This window comes from Mustela putorius, unplaced genomic scaffold, assembly GCF_011764305.1.
Source record: "Mustela putorius furo isolate JIRA1106 unplaced genomic scaffold, ASM1176430v1.1 tig00003834_pilon_pilon_pilon, whole genome shotgun sequence".
Lineage (NCBI taxonomy): Eukaryota > Metazoa > Chordata > Mammalia > Carnivora > Mustelidae > Mustela > Mustela putorius.
Genome location: NW_025421987.1, coordinates 119,815,744 through 119,835,530, shown reverse-complemented (window position 1 = coordinate 119,835,530; position 19,787 = coordinate 119,815,744). Strand labels below are relative to the sequence as shown.

The 19,787-nt window shown below is 41.2% G+C and overlaps 1 long non-coding RNA gene and 1 pseudogene across 1 annotated transcript in view; both read right to left on the bottom strand.

Moving 5' to 3' along the window:
* Positions 1–19,787, bottom strand: part of LOC123394480 — a 343,240-nt gene that overhangs the window by 142,050 nt on the left and 181,403 nt on the right. The gene's annotated exons all lie outside the window — the stretch shown is intronic.
* LOC123394570 lies at positions 1,936–2,094 on the bottom strand (annotated as a pseudogene).

The following is a 19,787-nucleotide window of genomic DNA, read 5'->3' as shown; positions in this document are numbered from 1 at the left end:
ATCTGATCATGCCATTTTCCAATGTATAATAAAATGCTAAGTCATGTTCATAATTCAACTGTATTTAGAACTGCCCTTCATAGTTCCAATTCACTAAAACATTTTAAGAAAAAAGCCACATTAAATTCTATTTAGAGTAATATTGAACCTAAAGAACTGAAGCTTCACTTAGTGCAGTTGAGCCGAGTAATGTGCTTGTCATTTACTGAAATAATTATTGATTCAAGTCCATGACAATGAATTTCATATTCCAAATATTCACAACACACATTTTATACAAGTTTCATAGGTGTTAGGAAACAAATAAATAAATCTGGAAAAGCGCTCAGTCAAGTCTGATTGTTCTGGTTCTTTGGTATATACACCAAAGCATACACTGTAAGAGCAGCAACACCAAAGTAATTTTGATAGTTAAACACAAACGGCCCCAAACAATGAACACACAGAAAGAGTACCCTCCCCCAGAGGGAGGTGGCTCTGGCTTTGAATGTCTGGAAGGGAGCCAACAGGCTGTCCATTAACTTAAATCTCTCAGAAAACAACAGGTACCTCACCTTCTCTCCTGGAAGGGCCTCCTGATCAACATCCCCCTGCCCCATCTTGGGCCCTGATCTTTCTTGACTTTTTGAATTTTGGGCAGAGAAGTACTGGAGCATGAAGCCAGGAACCTCAGGAATACATCTGTGAATGATAAAATCTCTCTCCAGCTTAGAAATTTAAGACTCTTTTTTCACCATCAAAGAGCAAGGAAAGTTGCTTTTGCAGTGATGCACTCAACCCATGCTTACCCATGCTTTAAGACCACTGATTTCCTAGAAACACCTGGCATCTTTCCTCTTCTCAGGCCTCTTGGTACCACCAAACTAGATATACAGACTTGGGGACTTTGTCCTTCAGAAGTCATTGGCTAGAGTCCAGTCCTCCACTTAGAACAGAAATGTTCTGACTCCACGTCAAGCTACAGACTGCTGGAGGCAAATGGGATATTCACTAAAAATAATGGAGACCAAGAGTAGGACTGCCGCCTAAGGACTGGCCTTATACAGTTGGTTGACTATGGCTTCCTGCAAATCCCACGGTTACTAGAAAGAAGTTTAAAAGTTGTAGGCTATTTCAGGAACATTAGAAAGACACTGAGTTCAATTTACTGTTCATTTAATCTGTAAAAAGCTGAGTACCTACTATTTTCCAGACACTATTTACAAGCAACCGGAGACACAGTTCATTCACTTCCCTATTTGAGTGTTCATTACAAGCCAGGGACAGGCTGGCCACACATGCCACAAGTCCTAGCACAGGGAAGCTTGCTGCATCAGTTCGAGGCTCTGATTACTAGAGTAAGGCCTGATAAGCAAGTACTCAGGGATTATTTGGAACTTTAGAATCTGTAAAAATAGCCTTGTTGCCTCCATCCCACCATTCCATCCTTTAGTCTACTATGTATTAATGAAGGGTAGAGTGCTGGACACTGAGGATACAACAGTGGGCAGACCGAGTCATAGTTCTGGCCTTCTATTGACAAAACTTGACACAAGTCCAAGTTCTCAAGTTTCGCCCAATTTGAGAATAAGATATTAATGTGAGAATTATACCAACATCACTCATCCTTGGTATACCTTTCTCCCCCTAACTTTATTGATGTAGGACTGACAAAGTTTACAAATATTTAGGTTGTACACAATGATTTTTTAAAGATGTATGACCCAATGATTTAATATATGCATACATTGTAAAATGATCACCATCAGCAAGCTACTGCATTACATCACAGAGTTACCGTGTGTGTGCATGCGCACATGTGTGTTTGTTTGTGTGTGTGTGTGCGCGTGTGGTGCCAAGTCTCAAGACCTACCTTTTAGAAAATTCGAATATACAACAGAGAATTCACTACAGTCACCATGCTGTACATTAGACAAGTCTAGTCTTGTAACTGGAAGTCCAGATGCTTTGACGAATATTTCCCTGTTTCCACCACCCCCCACCCCCTGGCAACTCCTGTTCTATAGTCGTTCTTAGAGCTCAATTTTTTTTAATTAGCGAGAATTGTGCCTCAGATAAACCTCATTGGCTACGATACTGCCACTGCGCAAAGCTCTCAATTTGTTTTCAAACGTCACTTATGAGTGAGAACGTAAATGTTATTAGTCCTTGAGGGTATAGGAAGGGCTGTGAGGTGTTAAATAAAAGTTTGGTCAAAGAAGACAGAAGAGTCTCTTAAAGATTGACTTTTTGGAAAAGGTTTTGTTGTTTGAATTTCTTCCCTGAACTTGTTAATCTTTTGTTGATCTTTTCATGTACTTGAAAAAATTGCACTGGACTGAAACTCTAAATTTAAAAAAAAAAAAAAAAAAAAAAAAGGGCAAGCAAGAAATGGGAGAGCCCTAGAGGCCTGCAGAGCATCAGCTCCCCGGTGGGGAGGGCTTTCACTCCACGTCCTCACTCACACACATGGTTTCCATTAAAATCACTGAGAGGTCCTCCTGAGTAGTGTCAACCACACGTTTCCTCAGTGAGCCACAAAATAAAGTGCTATTAATTCTCACCAATATTCATGAAATGATGGTCTTCTATTGCACATGTCTAACCTCCTACCTTGGTCTCAAGATTCCCCATACTTTTCTGACCCATGGGCGAACCTTTTTGCATCTCAGGGAGCATACCGAGTGATCATAAAATGGTCAAGGCTACCTTTAGTTACAAGGTTTAATAGGCTATTCAGATGGGAATCATATTGATGTAATTATAAGTAGGGTTTTTTTTTTTTTTAGAAAGAAAAGGGCTGTAATGCTTACTTTTCCTTCCCTCACCCTGAATTCCCTATTAGGAATAAACTTTCTTTCTGGAGAAAGACCCTCTTTTGCATCTATTAATACATCACTTCAAATTTCTTTTTCTTGTTTTTTTTTCTTATTTTAAAAATTTTGATTTGCTTCCAAGTCCGGTTGAAAGTGTTTTTTTCTTTTTTTTTTTAAATGTAATTTAAAAAAACACATTATGTTTTTACATCTACTCTGACCATTCTCAGATTACAAGCCTCTGAAGTGTGCTTGGCCTGTTGCCGGGTGTATTTATTACCATTAATAAATGAGTCGCTGGTGTAAGAATGCAAATTTTATGTGGCCCATGTATAAATGAGCCTGTTAAGAATGACCAGATACACATTTTATGTGACTGCTAAATAATTATGTCATAGAAATACAGCTTGTGAATTCAACATTAAAGAAAGAAATGGATTCAAATAATGTTCGAGTATTTGTCAAAACAGGGTTTTGGTGAGTTAAGGACATTAAAAAAGGACAAAAGAAAACGTTCAGGCTCTAGGAAGAGAATGTGGAAGCTTCAGCTTACCACAGTGGCCTCTGAAGTCCACTTTCCTGTCTTCATTCATTAAATGATGCAGGCGTATCCAGATCACAACACTGGTCTTATGTTTTGAATACTGTCATCTGTGAAGACAGGTCTTAGAGGAGGGACATCCGAAACCGTGCTTATCCACAGCCACAACACTTCAAGTCAGGGCTGAGAAAAAGGGATCAGATAGATAATGGGGACATGGTAGTGAGGGAGACAGCTATGATCGTGGAGCTCATATTCTGGGGGTGATGGACATTCACATAACCAATCATGCAGTGTATTACAGTGTTGCAAAAGTGTTATCTGGTGCCTGTCAAGTGGCACAAACCAGAGTTCTCCAAAGTGTCATTTCCATATCAAGCTGTCCCATCCTATAAGAAGTATGGATGTTATTTTAATGTCATTTCTCTAGTTTGTGCACTGAGCAGCACCTCAGTATGGAAGTGCTGGATAGACCAGCCACAGGGAGAGTCAAGGAGAGACAATAAGTCATTCTGCAAACCAAAGGACTATAGCACCAAAAACTACTGGGTGTTTAAAAAAAAAAAAAAAAAAGACACCATTCTAGAACATAAGAATGAGACAGGAGTTACTTAATTTTAGTCTGGACACAATCTGTGAACTTAATCTACATTCCAATGCCTTCAATAAATATCATACCATCCTCTCTCTGTAAGTACATCTGTTGGTCAATGAGGATGGTCTGTGAGAGCCATGCAATGTTTTTAAATTATTAGAAATTACTGGCAAAGCTTAAATGGAAAGTTTGCATAACCAGCCACATTATCTAGTTGGGTTTTTTGTTCTGTTTTGTTTCTGAAGAATGGGTAACTCTAGCAATATTTCCATATCAGCATCAATCAACAGGACCACAGTGGTACTCAGCTTCCCTCTGAAAAGATAATGTGCCCTCCGCTCTAGGACAATCCTTTTTACTGCTGATGTTATTACACTAGGTGTGGGAGAGGTTGGCAAGGTTGGTTTCAGTCACTGACTTTATATGCCCTGCACTTGGGGGCAGCTGCTTTGTACATTTCAATCTTTAACTGCACAATCAATTCAAACAATCTAGGCTTTTCACTGTTTTGCTTTACTCTGTTCCTTGAATGCTGTGTTTTCACCTCTACTTAACACCGTTATTCATGAATTCTTGCATTTCTGCAGCAATTCTAATTCCACTCTCAACTGCTTACACATTTATTTGTTCAATAGATATGTATCTAGTATTTCATACTAACTAGGGGTTGGGGATGGGCAAATAAATGTATAAGGCACAATCTCTGACCTAAAGAACTCCACTATCTAAAAGAGGACATCTGAGTGGAGGAGAATAGCAGGGATTTAAAAAAAAAAAAAAATCTGTAGCCAGAGAGCCATGTGTCAGATCATAAATTTTGATTTTCTACATTTTGTAGGAGGACAAGGTCAAGACCTTTAATTTTGTCATCTGTCCTCCCTCTCAGCTAAGTTCTCTGTCTTTACCACCCTCACCAACCCCCTCACTGACTTTAAGGATATCGAGCATGTTATTTTGGCTGGGGGGCAGGAGAACAGAATATGTATTTGAAATCCAGACCCATGAACCTTGCTCTGGAAACTTTTCAAATGCAACCTCTTTATAATGGTGTCTAAAGATTTTACTATTTAAATGCTCAATGGCAGTCTTGGAAAAAACTTATGGTGAAAATATACTGAAATGTAGAAAAATTAATCTAGTATAGAATGTTAGAGCTGGAAGAGACATTTCATTTTACAGGTAGGGAATTTAGCACCAGATAATGCCATCTCTCAGGCCCTAGCAACAATTAACTAATAGCCAGAAATCAATCTCAAATTTGAATATTCCCAGATCATTTTTGTTATTAAACACTGAACAATACAAACGATCAGATAATCTCACTCCCCACCACCCTCATCCTTTTTTTGTTTTTAATTTAACTTCTAAGGAGCAAGCAAAATTCACATTAAAATTATAATTATTCAGTAAATTCAACAAATACTTGTTGAGTTCTGATTCTATGCCACTCTTCTGTCTGTGCTGTACAGCATTAACTAAACAGCCAAAATCTCCTGCCCTCCAGGAGCTCACATTCCAGTGGATGAGCTGTGTTTGAAGCCAATCCAAGCTTATAGGACCCTGCACACCCTTTAGACCCACAGCCCGTCTGACTTCTAAGACTGTTGTAACCATCTAGGGGGACAACGGCCAGGAAAAATGCTTTGTAACATCAAAGGGCTCTACAAACTTATTGCGAATTCTAACATGCCAATGACCCACTGAGCTCATATGGCCAGGCATGATGTAAAAGAAACCACAGTAATGGATTCCATCCTACAAACCACAAAATATTTCCATTGGTTTTACCATAACCCAAATCCGATGTAAGGCTCTTGAAAGAATGGTAACTCCACTGACCATATGAAAAAGGCCATGCAGAGCACTGAATATCCTGCCTCAATTCCATCACCACAGAAACATCCAAGCTAAATAATTTGCTCCCCAAAGAGCTCCATTTTGTTCTCCACTTCAGTTTGTCTCAGAATTTTTTTTCACTGTCTCCATATTTCAGACCAAAAAATAAAAACGTGCACATCACCCATATTACCATAAATGCCCCTAGTCTGGCCAGCAGGGCTCACCTTTAGGACATCAGGAGAATGTCACCATTAAGCGGACTTTCTCCAGTTAACATCTCTTTCTCATTTCTAAGCCGAGTAAAACCATTCTGTGAGAGGATGCTTCTCCATTTTCTATTCTAATCTGCAAAACTGTTTTCTCTTCCACCCAGCTGAAAATGCTGTATAATCACATTGCCCAGCAGCCACATCTACCTTTCTGCAAAAAGTCAGCAGTGATGCTCCTTTCCCCACTTCTCTCCAAGGACATCCCAACATCCATACTTAACCCTTCTTCAGACTGGGAAATTTATTAATAGAGGCAAGACTCTAGAAGCCAAAAATCATAGACAGTACCCAAGTTCTACCTTCAGATGAACCATCCATAATGAAGGAAGCAAAGAAAACAGCTCATTAACCTCTCTAGGTGCTAACTTTCATCCCCAAATGGTTTCTTAGCTTCCTGTGACTCTCTCTAATGCATAAACCAATTATACCAATGTAATCCACTGCGTGCTTAGTGATTGAACGTCCGTGGCCACCTAGAACGTGAGCTCCAGATCCTATCTTACTCCGCACCACTGTGTCTCCCTCACCTGAGTGAATGCTGGCCACAGTGGAGGCACTTAGTATTTGCTGAACTTAAACAGTAATAGATCAGGGAACACGTCGTTTGAATTATAGACTTCCTCTGACCAAGCTTATACAAGCTTATACTACCTAGTTTTCATCAACAGAATAAAAACAATCTACTAATATGCTGCATCACTGTCTTAATTCACTGCCCACATGCCATTGAGGTCTGGCTTCAACTTCCACCACCTCCTGCTACTACAATGAGACTCCACACTCCTAGTTCCTCACTCCCTGCCATCCCCCGCCTCACGCCAGCTTTGTCTCACGCTTGCCTCTAATCAAAAGCAGAGTGCACGAAATAGGATACGGGATCACATTAGCGCCGCTTTATTTTGATGTATTTTTGTCAAGCCTGTACAGACAAGTGGGAAGAGGACCGAAACAGAAGCTGGGAAAATACTGCCAGAAATGAGGTCAACAAATAACTTCAGCATTTACCTTCCTGTTAGTTCTAAAGATTTTAAGCAAAGTAACTGCTCTTTTTTCTATAGGTCAAAGCCTGAACCTGAATTAGGGGGGAAAAAAGGCAAAGCAAATCCCTAATAGAACATTTTTCATCCTATGGTCTCAGAGATTAGATTTCTTTCTATTTTTACCTAAAACAACAGAGGTTTATGCCTCCTTGTCTTTCCAAATCATACCCAAAGGTTGGCAATAAGGCTCCAGTTGGTAGTTAATAAATCTCAGGTAATGTATCGATCACTCTTCATGCTTTCTTCTATCGTTCTTAAAACATAAGAACTGTCTCATTATGTTAAGAAAAAAAGGACACGTTTCCACACTTAAATGCCAACCAAGGAAAGAAATCCCTGGGAAGCTAATAATGAAACAAAGGTGGTTTTCTTCAGCAGAACTGTGTGCGCTAAATTGCACTTTTATGTGATTTTTAGGGCAATTTGCCACTTTCTTGCCACACTTTATCACTTTCCTTCAGCAACGAAAAGAAAAAGAAGGACCACAATGACCTATATATTACGGCACTAACAATGAGTGGCTCCAAGCTTAGGAGTCAGATTTAATCACGGATATTTCATTTTCTTATCTAAGAGAAACTTGAGGGTACATTCTCAAGAATTTTACTGTTCCTCCCAGGGTCTTCATCTGAGAGTTTCCTTCTTTAAATGCTGTCAACAACACTGTTTCCATCTGCATCTGTTATCCATGTTACACGCTACTTCACTATTTATGTGGATGCCTTGCCTTCCACTCCCAGAGCATCTGTCAACCCCCCTCATCACCAAAATCGAGAAACTGAGGACCAGGGATTTAACGCGACTTGCCTTCCCATATGTGGACCACCGGGGCTGAGGGATAAAATGGTTGCTAAGGTAGGTTCTGGTGTTCAGTGAGGATGACAGTTCATAAGTGGAAAGAAACTGGAGAGGGGAGAATCAATTTGAGCCTCATGTCTCCCATGTCTCAATGAGGAAGATACTTCACTGGGTTGCTCCTTGCAACCAAGGGGTTAAAAATTCAAAATCCAACCACTCCCCCCAGAAAGTGATTCCTTTTCTCTCCTTTGACTTGCTTTTCCAGTTGAGTACTACCCTTCCCTGTCTTGTGTCCAATTTCAAGTCTTTTCAGGAAGACTTCCCAAGCCCTCTAAGTTACGTCCACAGGCACTCAGGATACCCACACTTCTCCATCATTTTATCACAAAGGTAATTAAATAATGTATGGGGAAGGTGCTAGGTCAGAAGTCCCATGAGCAGAGCAAGTTTGTCTTTATCTCCCCTCGATCCTACCCTGTCACCTAGACCACAGTGGGTGCAAGGAGATGGTGTCTCGTAAGACCTTGCTAAATGAACACCCAGTACATTTTCCATAAATGAAATTCTGTGTTCATGCTTCTTTCCAGCCCTTCTGGTTGTTGAGCCAAGTGACACATACTTAGCTATTCTCACCTCTCTTAGGTCAACCCATTCTTCTCTTTAAAAATGACTTAGTTCATGGTTTCTGCGTAGTGATAGCAGCTTCCTGGTGTCTGATGTTTTATCTCTCATTTCAGTGTGAACAAAACAATCGAGGAAAAGTCACTTCTGTGTTTAGCTCTTTTGGCAAAACAAACCTCCCTCCTCCCTTTTCCCCCCACCCAGCATTTGCCCTGAATTTGACTTCACCAGAGTCTACGTTAAGAACAGCAGCTAAACCTCCTTTGAAACTTTATTCACCATGGCCAACAGAAAAAAAAAAAAAAGAAAGAAAGAAAGAAAGAAAGAAAAAGAAAAAAAAAAGAAATTCCTTTAAAACGGTCTTTAATCTAGCTGGAATGCCATAGATTGCTTCCAGATGTGCACGATACAAAAGTCAATCAAAGCTATTTATACTGACACTCTACAGTCCAAACAATCTGAAGCCAAATGCCATGTCTCCGCTTCAACGAAGCTATAAATGTCAGTTTTGTTGAATTTGGAGAGGTGTTGAAGAGTTCATGCAAGTTTGAGTTCTTGACTCTTTTAAAGCCAGCGGTAATCTTAAAAGGGGGGAAATAAAACCACGACACACACACACTTTCGTAAATCCCCATCCTCGCAGTGCCTACCTGACACCTCTCGTATATGACCTGAAAAGTACCAGAGGTTAGAAGACAATACTCAGTTTATAAGACAGAAGAATGTAGCTCTTGGACAAGACACCAAAGAATCTGGCCAGATCCCCGTACCCCACCCTGAACACAAACAAGCATGCTCGGGATTCAGTTGGCTGCGTGGCATGTAGTGATACCTTTTTGACATCAGAGCAACCGTACTGCTCTCCAGAGCGGCCTCACCCACAAGGCAGTTCATGCTGTTGGCCCCATACTTGGGGACCGGTGTGAGCACAGAGCTGGAGGTCCAGATGGCAAGCTGGGGACTTATGTCATTTAGAGACATTTGCTATCTCTCTTCTCCACTGAGATGTCCTCTCCAGGCCTGTGTTTCTACCTTATTCAACATCACATTCCCAGTGCCCAGCATGCATTAGGCCCCCAATAAATAATGTTGAAGAAAAGATGAACTGTATGTCTACCTTTTCCAGGAATATGCTTCATAATGGTGAATTCAGAAAAGGCACAGCAGATATTGACACAGAAAAATAAAGCCAGCTTGAGCTGGGGGGGCCCAAACCATGCAGCTGCAAATCCCACCTTGTGGACAAGTGGTGTGTTTGTACACGCCCCCTAATGCCGCTGAGGCTCAGCCCTCTGTAAGGTAGAGGCAGCTCAAGGCGCCTAGCTCAGGCAGCTGCCACCAGGAGGCTGTCCCGGTTTCTCCTTAGGCTTTGGTATTCATGCCTTTCCTGTGGTCCCTGTGGTTAAGATTTCACGTGTTTGAAAAACAAACGGAGCCAGAAACAACTCAAATTTGGAACCGTATGTAATAAAGAGTTCAAAGCAAACATGAGTCAATTTCATCCACAGATTGGCACGGCACTGGCGCTACATGAAATCTCTAGGATCTGCCAGCAGGAATTTCATAGGATCGCACCTACTACCAAGGGTCATGTGCAGGACCACGCGGCAACATCCACTGCCCTCCATGTAGAACCACCCTGGCTAGTTGTGTTCAGTCACAGGTCCTGGAGGTAGACAATCTGGTCTCCAAGTCACACCCAGCTCCTGCCCTGATTTCGTCAAGAAGCCGCCCCGCTTTCCTGCACCTACTATGGCGTTATAAAGGCGGAGCTGAGAGGTTCCAACAGAGACTACGGGGCACACAGAGCTAAAACTGAATGATCTCCTGTCTTGCCCTTTACAGAAAAAAAAAAAAAAAATCTGCTGACCCACCTCACAAACCTGGGCTCTCGAGTCAGACCATTTTCCTGTGCCCTAAATGCTGGCTATATTCTTCTTGAACTCAAGGAAGGCCCTTAATTTTAGTTTTTCATCCATAAGATAGAAGTAACAGCTACCCTGAAAGGGTGAGAAAAATCAGAAAAAAATGAAATGTTAAGGCACTTAGTCCAGTGCCTGTGCACTCTAAGAATTACAGAAGTTGAAGCAGCTTTATCATAGTCACTCATCAAGATTTCTTTACGTATAAGTAGCACAGGGCACATGAGATGATAAATGGCAAAGGATTTGCATTATAGGACAATTCAAACCACTGGAGGCCATGGCAATCAGGAAGGCACTCTACCTACAGGGAGAAGAAGCCCCCGAGCCCAAGCCACAATTGTCATATGGGAATGACAGACCAGCATTTCCAGGAGTCCCAGATTTCAAAAGACACTGGAGATTAAGATACTTATGCACAATCTCCCATTTTTTTAAATGCTGGCAACTTATTACAAATGTTACCATCTCCCTGTGAGCTAACAACAAATGATGGAGTCTTGTTTTTGTTTTTATGACCTTAGTCTAGCTGGGAAAAACCGAGTGGAAGAAGGAAAGGGAAGGACTTTTTGGTACCTGACATGGAAGATGGCAGATACTCGCACTGGAGTTGAGGTAGAATTTCTTCCTTTAGCCATTCAAACAAAACACTAAAACTTTTTTGGTGAGGCTTTGCTCTTTGAGCATCTAATTTTGTGACATTAAACAAAAACTTGCAGCTGTCTTTCTCAGCCTCAAGGAACCACTGTCCATACACTTTTTCATCTACCCACAACCAGCCAAGCATTTATTTTGCTACTAAGTGAAACACGGTATTTTTAAGCCATGCTGCACCATACGCTCCAAACCAGAACCTTCAGGTCCTCCTGCCATGCAGATGTGAGATAGAGCCAAGCATTCATCCTTTGTCCCCACTGTGAACATGTGAGCAGAGGCTCAAAAACACTCTCAGGACAACCCAAGTTCTTCCAGAGCCCGACATCTCTCAGCCTTAGTACAACTTGATGATCTTAACCATCAGTTACCTGGAGACACATTTCACCAACATTTAAATGGTCTACTCTTGACTTCCTTGGAAGGTGAGGTCTGAAAGAACATCTATGTACTTTTCTTAAATCTAAGCTTTCCAGTAACATGAGATAGAAGCTTAAGCTAACACATATTTACTTTTGTAGCTTTTTGTATTGAGTCAGATGAGCTAAGCTGAGATTTGTTTCCCACACCTTCTTCTCTGCATGGGTTCAAGTTATAGTTGGTCAAGAGTAAAGTGCCTGAGAGCTGGGAGGCAGAAGTGAAGCAGTGGTGGTCACTTGCTGAAGGCCTTATATTTAGCTGCAGTCCTGGCTGATCCTTGCTCTCCTCTAGGTCCACCGCTAGCTCTCCTGGACTGTTCAGCTGGAGTCTGGCAGAGTTCCAATTCTCCTCACTGATGCTTGGTAGTGGATCCACAGACCAGTAGCTGCAGAGAGACGACATCCCTAAGTCCTCCTATACGCTTCCTTTGGCAATCCAATTTTGAAAACCGGACCTGCTTTTGCGTCCATGACTTCTCCAACTGACCACTCTTCCTCCCTTCAGACATTTGCTTCCAGCTCCTCCTACAATGAAGATCTAATTCTGAGAATAAATCCCTTATCCTAGATGCACCGTGGGCTCTGCTTTCCTGATTCAACCCTGATGAACGTAGTTCTCTTTTACAACAGTGAACTGATGGCTGTGTTGCCTCCCCTACAATGCCTGTGAATTCTGAGGGGGCCAGGACTCTTTTACCCCTTAAGGTTCCAGAGCCTTAGTATCTGCTAAATAAATATCATAGTACCTGCTTAATAAATATCAATAAAATAGAAGCATTGATTGATCTATATCATCAAACTCTCCCATGGTTTTGAAAACAATAGGGCTAATTTTATTAATAGCAAACCTCAAGTGAATGCCTGTCAACCAAAACACATTTATTAAGTGAGTACATGAAGGAAGCCTGGGTGGCTCAGTCAGTTAAAAGTCTGACTCCTGAGTTTGGCTCAGGTCATGATCTTATGGTTCTGAGATCGAGCCTCACGTCAGCCTCCACACTGAGCATGGAGTCTGCTTAAGATTCTCTCCCTCTCCCTCTGCCTTTCCTTTGCTTCTCACCCATGCATGCACACTCTCTAAATAAGTAAATAAATACATAAACAAACAAGAAAAATAATTGAGTAAAGGAGTAGAAGGAATAATGATGTGATGAGTGATGATGTGATGAGTGACTTTTCAATTCAACTTGACAGGATTCATTGAGTGCTTATGGGTTACAAAATACTATATCCTTTGCATGAGGTAATATATTCTTTTATGGTTGACAACTGAGTTGTTTTCTTTCCTAGCATTGTCAAAACAAACAAACAAACAAACAAACAAAAAAAACAACAACCGCCACCATAACATATCCTTGAGTTACATCTTTGTGAACTCCTATGAGATCTGTAGGATAAATTCTTAGAAGTCAAGTTGCTAGAACAAAGCAGGGGGTGGCGCGCAGTTCAGCTGTAATTCCTGTCCCCTGCTGAAACACCTGCCATCTATGTCCTATCAGTTGATACTTCCACCATGGGTATGTACAAGTGCCGGAGTCCCACATACCCTGAATCAAACTTTTCTATCTCTGCCCATCTGATAGGGGAATAATGGATGCTCAATGTTGTTTAAAGTTAACCTTGCTTTTGAATATGCAGCAGTGCCTTAAGTTCTCACCTCTCCTGCTCTTCAGACCCAAGTAATCAATAAACCAGTCTCATCCCAGGATGGGATAAACTTTACAAACCATCAAGGGATACTTAGCATGTATGTAGCACTTCAGCTAATGACTGGAACTGCTTTGAGAAAAAAAGTGTTGTTGCTAATTATCATAGCCCATAGGGACATTAGCTTTTACTGTCTTTGTTTTACCATTCTCGCCTTAGGAAAGTGGAAGGTGTGAAAAGGCAGGCTCCATTATGCCAACTATAGGTTAATTAAGATAAAGAAGACAGTTCCCTGTTTGCGATGTCTTTTACAATGCAATCTCAATGCTGTTGTTGCCAACATTGGCTGGTGTTAACAGCGAGGAAAACAATTAGTACATTTGTGAAGAATGGCCCTATTCATAGTTTTTTGGGAGAAGGCAAATATTTTTAACTTAACTGACACTCTGCCTTGATTATAGAGTTAATACAATGGGTGTAGATATTTAGGGGCAAAAAAATTCTTCTAAAGGCTTTAATCAGGACAAGACCTCCCAGGAAAAATAAGGTACTAACTGTAACAGTAGCATGTTAAGGGAAGTCAAATTTATTAATTTTCTTATTGTATTTTTCTTGCTGTTGATTCTATTCAGGCCGTAATTGGGCTGTTTTTGTTTTTACTTTTTGAGCATTAACAATCCCCTAAAAATGCATTAAGAGTTTAGAAAAGAATATGAAGATATGGAATTATTTACAACTACTCTTTTTAGTTGCTCTTCAGACCATGGTAAGATAAGAGGCTTAATATTCTCAGATGTGGCAAATGGAAAATGAGTCTGTCCAGGGAGAGTTCTCTTTCCCATCACTACCTTCATGTGCTTCTACATAGGAGCGGGAGGTGGTAGACCATTAGTTAAGAGGAAGTTAGAGTTCAAAAGAGTAGGGGATCACCAATGAACTTAACTAGTTTTCACAGCTTTTTCTTTGCAATGTTTTCTTCTCCCTACTCTCTTAACCTCTCTCCCAACCCCCTAATCCGGGTATCCTCAAAACATCTGTACTCTCCAGGAGGGTAGTGAAGTTTAAAACCCATCTTTTTGGGGTACCTGGGTGGCTCTGTGGGTTAAAGCCTCTGCCTTTGGCTCAGGTCATGATCCCAGGGGCCTGGGATCCAGCCCCCCATTGGGCTCTCTGGTCAGCGGGGAGCTTGCTTCTCTTCCTCTTTCTCTGCCTGCCTCTCTGCCTACTTGTGATCTGTCTGTCAAATAAATAAATAAATAAATAAATAAAATCTTAAAACAACAACAAACAAACAAACAAAACCCCCATCTTTTCCTTAGAACAATCAGCCCTCTTCCCCTGGGAATCTGTACGAAGAGTTCATGGGTAAGGAAGAGGACAACTAAACCTGCTCACGGCCTGCCCCATATGTTTCTGCCACTAACAGCTTTATAGTGTGTGAGAACTGATGTACCTGTGCATGTGTGCGTGTGCACGGAAAGTGGCACCACACTAGTCTGTGGTTCTCAATGTGAAGGGAGGGAGGGGGAAGCAGTGGTACCCCTGGCACCCATCTGACAACGTCTGGGCACATTTTGGTTGTCCCAACTTGGTGGGAATAAGTGTAGAGGCCTGGGTTGCAGATGGTACGAGGCACCAGATATCCCTTCCCAGCAAAGATGACTCTGCCCAAAATGCTCATAGTGCTAAATCAAGAACCCTTATCTTGCTGATCATAACAAAGGTTCCATATTCCTAGGAGAGAAGGTGACTGGGAAGAAGCCTCCAACATAAAGATCTTGGGATGAGAGTGTTCAGACAGATTTTCTGTTGCATATCCCTGTTGAAAGGGAGGAAGAGGGGGTCTTTTTGTTTTGTTGAAAGTTAACCAATATTGGAATATCTAAAATGCACTTAAGACAAATGAGAAGAAAATATGCCAGGGCCCCTGACTTTTGAAGAACACACATTTAAGATTCAAGAAGGAGGCAGACACGTGTAATCATTTCAAGAGGGCTCCAGAATACGATACAAGTAAAAACCAAGTCCTTAACAGGACCTGATGTTCTCTACAGCTTTTCCAGAAAGCTGCAGGACTCCCTCAGAGTTATGTGACAAAATATTGAATGTTCCCTCAGGTTCTCCAAGTGAAAACAGCTGAACTTCTCTAGATCAAATTTATTTAGTAGTTATCAGGAGGAGGCATGAGATAACGTAATGATATTACAAACATTTTTTTCTCATTCAATTTTGCTAAATGTCTTTGACATTATTGTGATTATATCAAGTTTTTAACCAAAACAAAATCTATGGAAGAATATCGAGTTAAATATTGGTAAGTCCAATACTCTTTCCTTAATTATAAAATTCAGTATCACATTCCCAACCTAGCTTAATGACCATAGTAAAGGCAGAAGAAATTACTCCAGGGCGATGATTTTAAAAATACAGAGCAATCTTCACCTCGTATTGCTGGCTGAATTAAAAAAAAAAAAAAAAAAGTTAACGCAATATTTTTCCTCTCCTTGATCTTTCTCAATCTCACACAGGCTCGAGCAGAAGATAATAATTATTTTCCAGTAACATAATAATAGAAAAGGTATTGACCAGCAATACAATCTACTTGATCACCCTGCATGACTCCATTCTTAGTACTGAAAGCTCAATTTGATGGCATGAGATATCTATCTCTCAGAGGAATAAAGGGCTTTCCAACTGCACTACAACTAAAGGATGTGATCTGTCTTGCCTGACACCATATTCCATGCGTCCCCAAATTCAGTAGCCCTACCTCATACATCATCAAGCAGATATTTTCACTCCGGTAGGATTTCTCAGACTTCGTGTTCTACCGCAGCTAAATGCAACAAAAGGATTTCTGCCTTCTTGTCTGTACCATGTTAATTTCCTTTTCCCATTTGGATGAAATAGTAGCGTGACCCTTATTGCACATTCCTGAGATGAAAAGCAGCACTGCTGGGTCACACGTGACTTATTCACTGGTTTATGGACCCAGATCTCTCAAAGGATTATCTTTAATACACAAGGTATCCTGGAGTGCTAAATGGTGCTTCGGGGTGTCGGTGAAGTGGTTGAGAAATGGGTCAGAATCACATGGAGAAAAGGAAACTCCCCACTGGCCACACATTTTAAAAAGCTAAGAAGGCTCATCAGTGAAGACCAAGAAAAAGGCTCCTGTGGGCCATTTATCTATAAACAGAACCTGGCAATACTTTCCACTTGGAATTTATTCCCAGGTCACTAGTTTTCAAGCAGTTATGCAAATCAGAGTTCAGCCAAACTCAAGACCAATTCTTTTAATTTATTTCTTATCCTTGGAATTCACTTTTTTGTATGTGTGTGGGTGGGGGGGGTGACAGTAGGGGCTTCTGCTTTCTAAGAGGAGGAAATGTATCAGTCGTTTGACTCTTGGGTTCCTCAATGGTGACCTATGGTTTGATGAGAGTTAAAAGGATATTAGTGAGAAAAATCCTGGAGGACAGAAGGGCTGCCATTCAGACTCAGCTTCCAGATAGTGAGCAGGTCTTCTCCAAGATACTCTTCTTCCGCAAAATGCCCTCTTTCTAAGTATAGACCCTGAGCACCAAACCAGCTCCATCTCATTAAAACAGGCGCTGAAGGAAAGGCAAAGTGGGACTACTCTCCCCAGCAGTCAGGATTTTGCCAAGAACCCTATCCCAGATGTGGCTACCTAGGCTTTACTGTGGAGAAGGAGAAATAACCCCATCCCCAGGATGGTGTGGACAATATGTCTTGGTTCACCAGGGCCAGTGACAGTCCTGACCTGGAAAAGGGGTGGGACTAAGGTGGAAGGGGGACAGTAATGTCAGGAAGGGGGTGGGAGACAGCCAAACCTTCCACTTCCTCATGAAAGGCTCTCCTCTTGGACAGCTTTCCTCTCTCCCAGCTCCCCTTTACTCTAACATACTTGAAGCCACAGAAGCGCTTCTCACTCCTCCTTTTCCTTCCCCTTCTACATTCACTCTATCTCCACAACAGATATGTTTTTACCAGGCTCATGGCTTCCTCTCCCCAATGCCAGTGGAGCTACCCATGCCCATCATTTTCAGTTACACTTGGGCAGTAACTCTCCCTCTTGCTGAACACCATCTCCCAAATTCTCAGGGGAAGATGTCTAAGTGAGGTTCAGGAAGCTGCAATTCTAGCAGTTTTCCAAGTGATGCTGATACGATCCTACTAGTTCAGGAACCTCACTTGAAGAACCACTGACCTCAAAAGACAAAAAATATGAGGCACAAATGAGAGAAAGTCTGACTCCCTCCAGTTTTCTATAGCAGAACCTCTCCTCAATTAATCTGCATCAGAGTCAGCCCGAGAGTTTATCAAAACACAAATGCTGGGGTCTGCTCTTAGACATTCTCGTTTATCAGGTCTGAGGGCCTGGGAGTTTGCAACTGGAACAAGTTTCCAGGTGATGCTGGGTCTGTCCAGGCACATGTTTTCAGAAGTACTGACATAATGATCGCATCAAAAAATGAGTGAGGTAAGGTGACCAACATAGGGTAAAGGCGCTTGTTTTTATTTCAAGTCAATACATAGTAACTTACACAACAGTTTTGAAATCACAATGGCGTATTTGCAGAAAAATTTGAAAAATCCATGAGCCAAAGAAGACCAATTTTTTTTCCCGAGAGGGTCTTAAGTGCACAAAACCCCTATTTCTTTAAAACAACAACAACAAACAAATAAAGAAACTTTTCAAGAGTACAGCAAGAGGAAAGCCTGCCTTGATGTAGTTAAAACATAAACCATAAACTGAGGCTTAACTACTCAACTGAAAGTAGAATTCCTCTGGGGTTGCCTGCATTTTGGATATAGTTCACATACTGGTTCTTTGAAGCCCAACACACATTTAAATGGGTTACTTATGTTTGCCTCTGAGGGTCATAAGGGGAAAAAAATGTCTCAAAAGAAATCTTTTCGTTAAAAATCTTGCTAACTATGAGACAATAGAACTGTTTTTTCTTTGTATGAAATTTATCTTCTGGGTGACTGTGCCATATGTAAGAGAGATATATGCCTATCTGTCTCTGGCTTGTATAGACATAGAAACAAAAAGGAGTTGGGGTGCCTGGGTGGCACAGTCAGTTAAGTATCCAACTTTTGTTTGTTTGTTTGTTTGTTTTTTAAGATTTTTTATTTATTTATTTGACAGAGAGAGATCACAAGTAGGCAGAGAGGCAGGCAGAGAGAGAGAGAGAGAGAGAGAGAGGAGGAAGCAGGCTCCCTGCTGAGCAGAGAGATTGATGCAGGACTCGATCCCAGGACCCTGAGATCATGACCTGAGCCAAAGGCAGCAGCTTAACCCACTGAGCCACCCAGGCGCCCAGTATCCAACTTTTGATTTCAGCTCAAATCATGGTCTCAGAGTTGTGAGACTGAGCCGTGCATCTGGCTCCCCACTGGGTGTGGACCTGCTTAAGATTCTCACTCTTCCTCTGCCCCTTCTACCCTTAAGAAAAAAAAAAAAAAAAGAAGAAGAAGAAGAAGAAGAAATGAAAAGGACTTGTCAATTATGTGATAAGTGATAGAATCCCAGAATTTTGGAGAGTCACCTGAGAAAGCATACAGAGGGGATATATTTTAGAGAGTAGAAACCGAGACTCAGTCTCAAATCACATGGTTTGCTTGGGCAAGATGAAGATTCAGGTCAACTAACCCTGGGGCTTCCTCTTCCCACTATGCTCTGTAAATTCACTGCCTTATCTAAACATCTCTCCCCTCCAGACTCCTTTTTTCTTCTCATTCATCCTGGATTCTTCGTGCTTACTTCTGCCCATATCCTATCATTCATGGCCAATAAATTCTCCGTTCATAATTTCAGAAAAAACTGTTCCTACTTTTCCATCCCTCATGATAGAATTCTACTTAAGAATGATGGGACTCAGTGGTGCGCTGGAGCTAGTCTGTGTTGGCTCTTGAGAACCTTTGTTAAATGTTCAGAAATTTTGCTACCTGATTGTTAAACAAAATCACTAGTTAAAAAAAAAAGTTACATTGCAAAAAACCAAATGATATTTTCAAAGAAAAGCCTAAAACTTCACCTCTAGTTTTATTACATTTTACCATTATCAATGGTTTTGAGGTTATTTACATCTATTGCAGAGGGATGATGGAACTGCTATGGATCGGTGTACTATTACACATCTGGTTCCAAGCCCATGTTAAGTGAAGTCATATCGGTAAATTGAAATTAGTCATGGTGGAAGTATTTACACCACAGAAATGGCAAATGACACAAGTAAGGATTTTTTCTTCCCAGAGAGATGTTTGTTAAAAATTTATCAGCATACCACTTGTTATGGCCTGAATTGTGCCTCCTTGAAAATGTGACTTTATTTGGAGATAGGCCTTTAAAAGAGGTAACTCGGATTAAAAGAAGTAAAATTGATGGGTTCTAGTTCAATCTGACTGGTGCCCTTCTAGGAGGAGAAAATCTGAATACATAAAGACACCAGGGACATGCATACACAGAAAAGGGCCATGTGAGGTCACAGCAAGAAGGTAGCCAACTGCAAGCCACAATGAGAAGCCTCCGAAGAAACCAAACCTGCCAGCACATTGGTCTTGGACTTGAAGCCTCCCACACTGAGAAAATAAATTTCTGTTGTTTAAGCCACTTAATC